We start from the raw sequence: 12690 nt of genomic DNA, 5'->3' as shown, positions 1-12690 counted from the left end.
TAGCTAGGTTTCTAGAAAATAAAAACTATATTTGCTAGCTATATTTTAAAGACGTTACTTTTGAACACTTGTCAAACTACTTCATTCCATTGCCTGTTTATTGATTAATGGGTGACTGAAAAAGTGCCCCTCCCAATTTCACTGCAAATAGACTAGTCGGCTGTTTTGGTTGGGTATCATTTGGCTGGTGTGCACATTACATGAGTGTTTAATTAGCCAATTTACTGACTGGGCTTATTGTTTTTCATGTTTTTGTTATTGCATTGCAGGTGGAGCGGGAGTAAGACCACTAGAAAGCAGCATGCTGCCAGACCACCACAGGACCCTAGAGGTATTACAGTCAATGCTTATGAACCAGATATTGAATTTGAATTGCCCATTTATATCAATGACACTAACCAAATGGTTGGTTTGTTCAGAAACATGTGCACTAAATGCTAACACGGCTTTGGTGATGCAAGGTAAATAATGTATTTATTGTCATCTCCCTGTCAGGCCTCAGCCTGCTGTGACAAGGGCCCGGATGGTGACATATGCTTCAAGCTGCCTGACAATACAGGGGCCTTCAGCAGTACCTTCCCTTTGATTACAGCAAGAGTCTCCTTATTAAGTCTTATAGCCATTTAACATGTACTTTATGTAGCCACTCAAATTCTTACAAACTTATACGAATACATGAACAGACTTATATTCACTTGCCTCTGGCTGTGTTTACAGGCAGCCCAATTCTGATATTTTTTCCACTAATTGGTCTTTTGACCAATCCCAGATCTTTTCACATTGGTTCATTTTTCAGAGCTGATTGATCAAAAGACCAATTGGTGGGAGAAAAAAAAGTGTCAGACTTGGGCTGCCTGTCTAAACACAGCCTATTTGTCCTATTCGTCAGGCTTGTCTGGGATATATATATTTTAGTTGGCACACCTGTGTGATATATTTTATATATGAATAATACTTTTTTCAGACTTGCATTGATTTTTAGACCTCTTTGAATCAGAAGTGCAGTCTTGATGGATAAAGTCTGCATGTTGTCAGATGTTTAAGTAGTAGTTTGTCAAAATGAGAAGACCAGGCTGAAACAGTTTTGTATTTTTTTTAAATGAACATGAGTAGTTTATACAAAACTTGATTGCATTTGGTGGTCATCCCTCCCCCAAATTTGACCATTTTTAAGCCTTGATATTTCCCTGAGGAAGGATGCAACTTTCTGCTGATACCTACCACCATGTTGTCAGCTTTTTTGATGTGATGCTCTAGAGTTCCATGGCCCAGCAGACTCCCCTGGGGATGGGAGATGGACATGTTTAGTTTTTATAAAAGTCTGGGAGACTTTTTTTAGAGGGAGGCGAGTGCATTAGTTTGAGTGAGTACAGTAAGAGAGTTGACATTGACGATTGAGGGTTATAAGGGTGCCTTCCAATCACACAAATTATGCGTAAAAGACAGGGGGGGCTAGACTTGTGTTGTGCTGTCCGTCAGAAAAGTTCCAAAGACTATCCATCAACCAATTACAAACGTAAAACAGCATTTTACCCCACCAAACAGATAAGCGTTTCATGTATTTAGGTTTGAAGGTAGCCTAACTCTGTGGTTCAAGTTGTATCTTCATGTCTAACTTCTCTCTCACTCCGTCTGACCCCTAAGCCCTCATGCCTGACCTCCCATTGGCCCAGGGCCTCTGGCAAAACCCTCTAATCAGTCTCTCTGACAGGGAGTTACTCCAGGAGTTGACAGGTTTATGGTGCATAAGGTATCTATGTGTATGCATGCATGACTTACATGGAGTGCTCCATGTTCCTGCTGGTTGCAGGGAAATGGCATGCCTTGGAGTATGGTTGTATCCATCTCCACCAGGCTCCTGGAAATCATATGACAAACCTGCATAGATTAACAAAATAAAATGGCAACTGTATTTATGCAGTTGAAGTCATGACAGCCATAGGTTCTTTACACAGGAGTGTACAGGTTTTTGTTCCAGCACTTCACTAACACCTCATTCAACTAATTGTGGTCTAAATTGAACAAACACTTGTACACAGTTCAGTCACCTGGCCCAGAAATCACCCACGTCTGTATTATTGAATGAGCTTCCCAAGTTACAAGTTTAGCTATAATTCTGCATGATAGAGAATAACCTGGGTGGATCTATTTCTATCTAACCATGTGAATAAAACCCCTAAACAAGATGATTATCCTGGTGGTTAGGAGGTTCCCAAGTTCTTGACATCTGTCTGGGTGTTAGGGATGTGCTTCAACCTGAGGAAAATGGCAGAGAGAGGGAAGACATTAACCCCACTGCTTACATTTCAGTGCTGGTTCAAGTTGCTGAGAACCACATGTACCTTAAGTTTTTCAGTCACCAAATAATCAATGAACAGGCAGTGAGGTAGTTTGACAAGTGTTCAAAGTCAGTAACAAGTCTTTAAAATATAGCTAGCATGTTGGCAAGTACCTGGCCAGTAATCTTCACCTGTCGACGGCAACAGCTTTCACAGGCTCATCATAATGTAAAAATAACCCAATTATGAAACATTTTATTTAAACTGACATTATTTGTTGCATATAATGTCCAGGACATAACCTAGCCTGGTGGATCCAGCCTGATCTTTTTTTACCATTCTATTTCACTTCACATTTGATGATATCTGCAGTGAAGTAGAAAGGTGAACGAAGCGATCCGGTTGGTTCCACCAGGACCAGGCTATTTAGAACCACCATTGATAATGTAATCAGTGCTCTGTGTGTGTGTGACCCACCAGTACCTTTGAGGGGCCAGGAGCTGCTCTATGCTGCTATGCCCATCAATGGAGCTGTAGAAAAGACCCCACCTCCAGCCTCACCTTTTGCCTGCTCACCAACAGTTGTCAATAGGGAGAACAGAATTAGGTAGGTTTAGTCTGACTTGTTCAAACTTCAACATAATATCTGATACACAAACGGGTACTATCTATCCTTGTAATGGCCAGTGGTAATAGAACAGTGAGTATGTATGTATGTGTGTGTGTGTATGTGTTCATAGAAACATGTATGGAGGCAGCACATGGAGACTTGCAAGATGATGTGAAGTCCAGACTGACAGGCAGGCTTGATACTGATGTCTCTGAATGGAGAAAGACCTGGCACTCGGCAGTAACATTTTACAAGACAACTTTTACCATTTAATTCAATACAAAATAAAGGATCAGACAAGATGTGGAGGGAGAAACCCTGTGTTATTCTGCACCAGGATCAGGGAACTGCTGTTGTGAACAGGACACCACACAGGAATTATTATATATTATAATATTATGTGAAGTGTTGTTTATTCTACATGGACCTGTGACTACATCTGAAAGTTAGCAAAACACTTAGTTCAGAATATATACATAAATTTAACATTTACATTCATCTCATGTTACTCTTCAGGCTGCTAATCTATTCAAAGCTTCTCTATATCTGCCTGTAGTTATTGAGCTCAACCTGCAGGAGGTTTGTTTGTTGTAACTGAGTGGGGGGAAACAGTTGTGGGCAAGGTTCTGACAGATCGGTGTGTTTTGGTGGTGGCAAGGACAAACAAACACCCGCATCAAACCACACCAAGCCAACTCGGGTTTGGCTTCTGTCATGGCCACCAGCATTTCTTGAGGAGCAAGCCAAAAAACAAGGCCAAATCAGCAGGTGCAATTCTCCTTTAATTCATCACACAATCTCAGTGCATACAGTTGATTTTATTAAAACACTATGTATAAAAAAAATAAAAAAATGTCTACCAATCGATTGTCAAAAGAACAGACGACTCTCGGTCAACTAACTTTTCTTTTTTGTCGGGGACAGCCCTGAACTTTATAAACTGCAATCATTTTCTCATTACAATTGTCTTGGGGGAAAAAATGAAGTACGGTAGTTAAATGGAAGTAATATACATCATATAGCCTACACAATATGTAACAGACTTTTTAGGCTTAAATATGCCTTATATATCACAATGTCTGGATGCGATATTCTACCCAAGAATATTCAACACTGAAATCTGTCACTCTCGTCATTCCAAATGCATCTGTGGATCTTTTCTGCGGACAATACTGAAAATGTATCTTTGTCTTTAATGCTGGGTTTGATCTAAAATGTCGGGAAGTTATTTAGTGGAATGTTTTTTCTGCTGGTGTATCCTGAGGTATATCTCCTCTCTGAGAACCTCTTCCCACTTTGCTTAGGAGGTGAACAGCCTTTCACCCATGTGGACCTGAAGGTGCATCTTCAGGTAGTTCTGATGGGAAAACCTTTCTTACACTCGGGGCAGCTTTAATATTTCTCCCCTGTGTGGACCCTCCGGTGCCTCTTCATGCTGGACGAGTGGGAGAAGCGCATATGACACTGGGTACAGCTGAAGGGTTTCTCCCCTGTGTGGACCCTCTGGTGCCTCTTCAGATTGCCAGCCTCAGCAAAACGCATGTGACACTGGGAACAGCTGAAGGGTTTCACCCCTGTGGGGACTCTTTGGTGGATCTCCACCTTCTGGAGGCAGCCAAAGCCTTTGTTACAGAACATGCAGAGGAACCGTTTCTCTTTACTATTGCCTGATGTTGCTCCCCCTCCCCTCCCCTTGGCCCTTTGAGTTCAATACCTGATCCAAATGGACGCAGCCCTGTGAATCGGAAGGCCCCATCAACGTGGACACTGGGTCACGATCCCTGAGCGTGTGTAAAGGGGAGTGGGCCGCAACATTTGGATTTGTCTCTAAGCTTTCCCTGTAATCTAAGAAATCTCTGCCTTGTGAGTGTCCTTCCCCTAAGTGAGTCTTGTCTGCGTTCAAGGTCAGAGGAGAGTCTCCCTCCACTTTGACTTCATCTATGACTATAACCTCCCCTTTCTTATCTAGGGACCTTTCAGAGTATACACTACTGCCCCAGGACTACCTGACATGATGACTCCTTGCTGTCCCCAGTCCACCTGGCCATGCTGCTGCTCTAGTTTCAACTTCCACCTGACTGTGCTGCTGCTCCAGTTTCAACTGTTCTGCCTTATTATTATTCGACCATGCTGGTCATTTATGAACATTTGAACATCTTGGCCATGTTCTGTTATAATCTCCACCCGGCACAGCCAGAAGAGGACTGGCCACCCCACATAGCCTGGTTCCTCTCTAGGTTTCTTCCTAGGTTTTGGCCTTTCTAGGGAGTTTTTCCTAGCCACCGTGCTTCTACACCTGCATTGCTTGCTGTTTGGGGTTTTAGGCTGGGTTTCTGTACAGCACTTTGAGATATCAGCTGATGTACGAAGGGCTATATAAATACATTTGATTTGATTTAGTATAATGGTTCCAGTCCCCCTCTTGACAGATCAGCCTGTGTGTCTAAACCCATGGACATGTTGTCAGGGTCCATCTCTGTAGCGTAAGAACAAGACGGAACATCAACACCAGTGTCTAACGTGTCACCATCACCGCCTCCAAAGTAATGAACCGTCCTCTTGCTCTGGTGAAATACTGGCAAGTATTCTGAACAGGGAGAATGACAGCCCAATGGCCCCGGCCCAAATCTCTCTGGGTCTGAGCTGTGGTCAGATCCTGTGTGTAAGAGCCTGTGTGTTGCAGTTAACGTCTCCGTGTCTGTCTCTGACTTGAGGACGGCATTCGGCGTTCCACTGACCTCCGTGATGCTGGGTCGGGTCATGGATGGTGCTGGGGTGGAGGTGGGGTCCTCCATGGCTTCAGGGGGCACTCCAGTCTGGATGTCTCCCATGTGCTGTGGTTCCTTCTCTCCTTTAGTCCTCTCCTGCTTGACCCCAGGACCTGCAGCCTCTGCATCTGCAGACTTACAAGAAGAGAAGAGGTTATTATCGGTGTCGTAAGGAATTCTCACTAGCTCCCCTATGGCAGATAAATGACAATGTAATTAAGTGAATAACTGAGGGGGAGCCTTACTGATTTAAACCTGACACATTTGATTTACAAAGTATCATTAAAATTTTATGCAACACTATTACACTAACCTCTATCATGATAACATGCTGGGTTGAGGTTCCGTTCCCCTCATCAAGAGTGATTGGTTGGTTCTCTCTCCATCGATTATGTCCTGTTGGCTTCACAAAGCTTCTGTGGCTTCCAGTGAGATGTCCTTCACCTGAGAGAGTGATTGGTGGAAAAGAGGTGATTAGGTTAGCTACTGTCAATGCTCAAATGGTATATTATACACCATTGACACTGTCTAGAAGGATGTAAGGTAACACTTTAAAAAACGTTTTGATATTATATTTATTGATTGATATGTCACATGCATATATAGCCTCATTGTTATATTGTGCTACTATTTACTTTAACTGCATTGTTGGGAAATGGCTCATAAGTAAGCAGTTCACTGTAAAGTCTACAGCCTGTTGTATTCGGTGCATGTGACATGAGTTGATTTGCATCATTGTTTTCAATGAGTTAGTCATAGGACATGCAGTACATCAAGAACATGATGATGTATTTGTGCAAGATAGCTAAGTAATCAGGGGAACTATTTCATACAATCCAAAAACTGACGAAGTGTTTAACCCAATGTGGTTAAAAACTGTATCTCTTGCCATTCCTCTGTATCGGTCGAAGATCTTGACACTACTGGGACGAATGGCGAGGACGCGCTCCAGTGACACCTTCAGTTCCAGTAGCTGTAGTTTCCTCCGCAATGCCCTGTTTTCTTTTTGTCTTTTGAGTTATTTCCAGACGAAACACTGCATAGTCGTCGTCTACGAGTTTACAAGTCTCTGCCACGGCTGCATTCGCTAGCACCTCCATAATGGAGGCTATTTGAGTGTGAAAAACCACACAATTGGCCATTGTTAGTTAACGTTACCACCTAGTTAGATCTCATCTATCAACCAAGCCCTGTCTCCAACGCGAATTAACGACTACCTGGGGTAAGCATGTTATGCTTTGCAGTTCAAATTTGTCATATGCTAAGTTGCAGGGTATTAATAAATATCTAAATAACAACAAAAACCCTAAAGTCAAAATGTATTGGTCAAGGCTTACTTCCGTTTACTTCTTCTTCTATGGTATATTCACTATCACACAATTTAGTGTGCATGTCGCCACCTACTGTGCGGGATGGAAACAGGATATATTCATAAACGACCCCGCCCCCAAATAATAATACTACTTTTCTGTAAAAAATTAAACAGATCTGATCCCGACACAGGCTCAAGATGATCAGTTGTCCAAACTACTTTTCTGCCACAGCCACAATAATGTCCAGTTTCTTTGACACTTGAGCCGTACAGTTTATAACTGTGGCAATGAACGCCACAAAATCTACCTTAACACCAGGGTATATTTTGACTGGCTGCAATAGCCATATCGTCGGTGGGCGTCACTTGTTTTCTCACCTCTTTAAAATGGCATAGGAAGTTTGATTGACCTTTAACTTGTGACACCTCAATCCCCTTCACCCTTACAGGGCACTCCAGGGACTCGGGATCATGATCCCCACCACAATTGCAACACCGTCGTTCTTCTAAATCAAATCCACATTTTCTTTGTCATATCCGCTGAAATGCTTGCTTATGAGCCCTTCCCAACAATGCAGTTATTTTTTATAAAAATAGTAACACAAGAGGAATAAAATACACAAGAAAGAAGCTATAACAGAGGGAACCAGATCAATGTGCAAGGGTACAATGTTTTATTTTATTTGTTTAACCTTTATTTAACTAGGCAAGTCACTGAGGCAGCGCCTTGGACCGCTTCGAGGCAGCGCCTTGGACCGCTTCGAGGCAGCGCCTTGGACCGCCCCTCAAGGAACCCATGTATTTAAAGGAGATACACTACCGTTCAAACGTTTGGGGTCACTTAGAAATGTCTTTGTTTTCCATTTATACATACATGAAATTAGTTGCAAAATGAATAAGGAATATAGTCAAGACATTGACAAGGTTATAAATAATGATTTTTTATTTAAATAATTGTGTCCTTCAGACTTTGCTTTCATCAAAGAATCCTCCATTTGCAGCAATTACAGCCTTGCAGACCTTTGGCATTCTAGTTGTCAATTTGTTGAGGTAATCTGAAGAGATTTCACCCCATGCTTATTGAAGCACCTCCCACAAGTTGGTTTGGCTTGATGGACACTTCTTACGTACCATACGGTCAAGCTGCTCCCACAACAGCTCAATAGGGTTGAGATCCAGTGACTGTGCTGGCCACTCCATTATAGACAGAATACCAGCGGACTGCTTCTTCCCTAAATAATATTGCATAGTTTGGAGCTGTGCTTTGGGTCATTGTCCTGTTGTAGGAGGAAATTGGCTCCAATTAAGCACCATCCACAGGGTATGGCATGGTGTTGCAAAATGGAGTGATGTATCTTGAAGAAGGAAGTCTCTTTTACCCTGTACAAATCTCCCACTTCACCACCAAAGCACCTCCAGACCATATTGCCTCCACCATGCTTGACAGATGGCGTCAAGCACTCCTCCAGCATCTTTTCATTTTTTCTGCGTGTCACGAATGTTCTTTATGTCTGTCCATAACACCTTTTTCCCAATCTTCCTCTGTCCAGTGTCTGTGTTCTTTTGCCCATCTTAATCTTTTATTCTGAGATATGGCTTTTTCTTTGCAACTCTGCCTAGAATGCCAGCATCCCGGAGTCGCCTCTTCACTGTTGACATTGAGACTGGTGTTTTGCGAGTACTATTTAAGGAAGCTGCCAGTTGAGGACTTGTGAGACATCTGTTTCTCAAACTAGACAGTAATGTACTTGTCCTCTTGCTCAGTTGTGCACCAGGGCCTCCCACTCTTTCTATTCTGGTTATGGCCAGTTTGTTCTGTTCTGTGAAGGTGTGTAGTACACAGCGATGTACAAGATCTTCAGTTTCTTGGCAATTTATCTCATGGAATAGCGTTCATTTCTCAGAACAAGAATGACTGACGAGTTTCAGAAGAAAGTTCTTTGTTTCTGGCCATTTTGAGCCTGTAATCAAACCCACAAATGCTGATGCTCCAGATACTCAACTAGTCTAAAGAGGGACAGTTTTATTGCTTCTTTAATCAGAACAAAAGATTTCAGCTGTGCTAACAATTGCTAAAGGGTTTTCTAATGATCAATTACCCTTTTAAAAATGATAAACTTGGATTAGCTAACACAATGCACCATTGGAACAAAGGAGTGATGGTTTCTGATAATGGGCCTCTGTACACCTATGTAGATATTCCATTCAAAATACGCCGGTTCCAGCTACAATAGTAATTTATAACATTAACAATGTCTACACTGTATTTTTGATCAATTTGATGTTATTTTAAATGGACAAAAAAAAAAAAAATCTTTCAAAAACAAGGACATTTCTAAGTGACCCTAAACTTTTGAACGGTAGTGTATTTAACTCTTGGACAAAAACTAACGTGGGCAAGACAGGGGAGCTTATTGTGGACTACAGGAAATGGAGGTATGAACACGCCCCCATTCACAGCGACGGTGCTGTAGTGGAGCAGGTCGAGCGCTTCAAATTTCTCGGTGTCCACATCACTAAGGACCTATCATGGTCCAAACACACAAAAACAGTTGTGAAGAGGGCACGACAACGACTCTTCCCCCTCAGGAGGCTGAAAAGATTTGGCATGGGTCCTCAGATCCTCAAAGTTCTACAGCTGCATCATTGAGAACATATTGACTGGCTGCATCACCGCTTGGTATGGCAACTGCTCGGCATCCCACCGCAGGGCGCTACAGAGGGTAATGCGTACGGCCCAGTACATCACTGGGGCCGAACCCTGCCATCCAGGACCTCTATACCAGGCGGTGTCAGAGGAAAGCCACCCAAGTCATAGACTTCTCACTGCTACTGCATGGCAAGTGGTACCCGAGCGCCAAAGTCTGGGACCAAAAGGCACATGAACAGCTTCTACCCCCAAAACAATAAGACTGCTCGCTCAACAGTTAATCAAAACGGATTATTTACAGTTGAAGTCAGAAGTTTACATAAACTAGTTTTAATGACTCCAACCTGAAGTGTTTCAACCACTCCACACATTTCATGTAAGAAAACTATAGTTTTGGCAAGTCGGTTAGGACATCTACTTTATGCATGACACAATTTTTCCAACAATTGTTTACAGACAGATTATTTCACTTATTTACTGCATCACAATTCCAGTGGGTCAGACATTTACATACACTAAGTTGACTGTGCCTTTAAACAGCTTGGAAAATTCCAGAAAATGATGTCATGGCTTTAGAAGCTTCTGATAGGCTAATTGACATTTGAGTCAATTGGAGGTTTACCTGTGCATGTATTTCAAGGCCTACCTTCAAACTCAGTGCCTCTTTCCTTGATATCATGGGAAAATCAAAAGAAATCAGCCAAGACCTCAGAAAAAAAAATTGTAGACCTCCACAAGTCTGGTTCATCCTTGGGAGCAATTTCCAAACGCCTGAAGGTACCACATTCATCTGTACAAACAATAGTACGCAAGTATAAACACCATGGGACCACGCAGCCATCATACAGCTCAGGAAAGAGACGTGATCGGTCTCCTAGAGATTAACGTACTTTGGTGTGAAAAGTGCAAATCAATCCCAGAACAACAAAGGACCTTGTGAAGATGCTGGAGGAATCAGGTACAAAAGTATCGATATCCACAGTAAAACGAGTCCTATATCAACATAACCTGAAAGACCGTTCTGCAAGGAAGAAGCCACTGCTCCAAAACCTCCATAAAAAAGCCACACTACGGTATGCAACTGCACATAGGGACAAAGATAGTACTTTCTGGAGAAATGCCCTCCGGTCTGATGAAACAAAAAATAACTGTTTATTCATAATGACCATCGTTATGTTTGGAGGAAAAGGGGGAGGCTTGCAAGCCGAAGAGCACCATCCCAACCGTGAAGCACGGGGGCTGCAGGATCATGTTGTGGGGGTGCTTTGCTGCAGGAGGGACTGGTGCACTTCACAAAATAGATGGCATCATGAGGCGGGAAAATGATGTGGATATATTGAAGCAACATCTCAAGACATCAGTCAGGAAGTTAAAGCTTGGTCACAAATGGGTCTTCCAAATGGACAATGACCCCACGCATATTTCCAAAGTTGTGGCAAAATGGCTTAAGGACAACAAAGTCAAGGTATTGGAGTGGCCATCACAAAGCCTGACCTCAATCCTATAGAACATTTGTGGGCAGAACTGAAAAAGCGTGTGCGAGCAAGGAGGCCTACAAACCTGACTCAGTTACACCAGCTCTGTCAGGAGGATTGGGCCAAAATTCACCCAACTTATTGTGAGAAGCTTGTGGAAGGCTACCCAAAACGTTTGACCCAAGTTAAACAATTTAATGGCAATGAAACCAAATACTAATTGAGTGTATGTTTAAACTTCTGACCCACTGGGAATGTGATGAAAGAAATAAAAGCTGAAATAAATCACTCTACTATTATGACATTTCACATTCTTAAAATAAAGTGGTGATCCTAACTGACCTAAAACAGGGAATTTTTACTAAGGATTAATTGTCAGGAATTGTGAAAAACTGAGCTTAAAATGTATTTTCCTAAGGTGTATGTAAACTTCCCACTTCAACTGTACATTGACCCCCTTTATTATTCATTTATCTTAATTGTTTTTGCACTGACTTCCTTGCACTGGCTCTATGCACACCCACTACTCACATACACACACACTCAGACATTCTACACTGACACTCCCTACATATGCTTACACGCCACACACATTTTTCACACTTTTCACACATATACGCTGCTGGTACTCTGTTTATTATATATCCTGACAGCAGCATATGATGTGTGTTGTCGGTATGCGTATGTAGTTAATGACTACCTAAATCTCTGTATCCCCCCACATACAGATAATTGTAAGGTCCCTCAGTCGAGCAGTGAATTTCAAACACAGATTCAACCAAAGACTGGCGAGGTTTTCAAATGCCTTGCAAAGAAGGTCACCTATTGGTAGATGTTTGTTTTTTTAAAGCAGACATTAAATATCCTTTTGAGCATGGTCAAGTTATGAATTACACTTTGGATGGTGTATCAATACACCCAGTCACTAAAAAGATATAGACGTCCTTCCTAACTCAGTTGCCGGATAGGAAGGAAACCGGTCACGGATTTCCCCATGAGGCCAATGGGGACTTTAAAACAGTTAGAGTTTAATGGCTGTGATGGGAGAACAACATTGTAGTTACTCCTCAATACTAACCTAATAGACAGAGTGAAAAGAAAGAAGCCTGTACAGACTAAAAATAATCAAAAACATTTGCAACAAGACACTAAAGTAATACTGCAAAAAAATGTTAGGCAATTCACTTTTTGTCTTGAATACAAAGTGTTATTGGATTTTCCCCAAACATACAACACATTACTGAGTACTACTCTCAATATTTTCAAGTAAAGTGATGGGTATGCTTATAATTGTAAGGACTAGGGAGTTAGCACAGGCAAAATCCTAGAGGAAAACCAGGTTCAGTTTGCTTTCCACCAGACACTGGGAGATGAATTCACCTTTCCGCAGAATAATAACTTAAAACAGAAGGCCAAATCTACACTGGAGTTGCTTACTAAGAAGACAGTGAATGTTACCGTGTTGCCGGTGTAACAGGGTTAGTTATGTTTCCACTTGGCAAGGCAGAAATATGTATTTGATGTTTAGGTATTCCTATTGGTTGGTTGAATTCACAAATCAATAAAGTGTTATGCCATTGGTCATGCTTACAGATA

At 42.0% G+C, this 12690-nt stretch overlaps 1 protein-coding gene and 1 long non-coding RNA gene across 7 annotated transcripts in view; one reads left to right on the top strand and one right to left on the bottom strand.

The window, feature by feature from the left end:
• Window positions 1-3736, top strand: part of LOC112232351 — a 29736-nt gene extending 26000 nt beyond the window's left edge. For 4 of the 5 annotated variants that reach the window (XR_006084669.1, XR_006084671.1, XR_006084667.1 and 1 more), the window contains 2 exons: window positions 270-331; window positions 496-3736. This is a non-coding gene — a long non-coding RNA (uncharacterized LOC112232351). The remainder of the gene's footprint in view (window positions 1-269; window positions 332-495) is intronic. The other variant, XR_006084668.1, reaches the window with a different exon arrangement.
• Window positions 1-12690, bottom strand: part of LOC112232358 (zinc finger protein 473 homolog) — a 282634-nt gene that overhangs the window by 92872 nt on the left and 177072 nt on the right. The window lies entirely within an intron of this gene.

Source organism: Oncorhynchus tshawytscha, linkage group LG11 (assembly GCF_018296145.1).
Source record: "Oncorhynchus tshawytscha isolate Ot180627B linkage group LG11, Otsh_v2.0, whole genome shotgun sequence".
Classification (NCBI taxonomy): Eukaryota; Metazoa; Chordata; class Actinopteri; order Salmoniformes; family Salmonidae; genus Oncorhynchus; species Oncorhynchus tshawytscha.
Note: the sequence above shows the minus strand (reverse complement) of the source record. Positions and strands in the feature narration are given on the sequence as shown.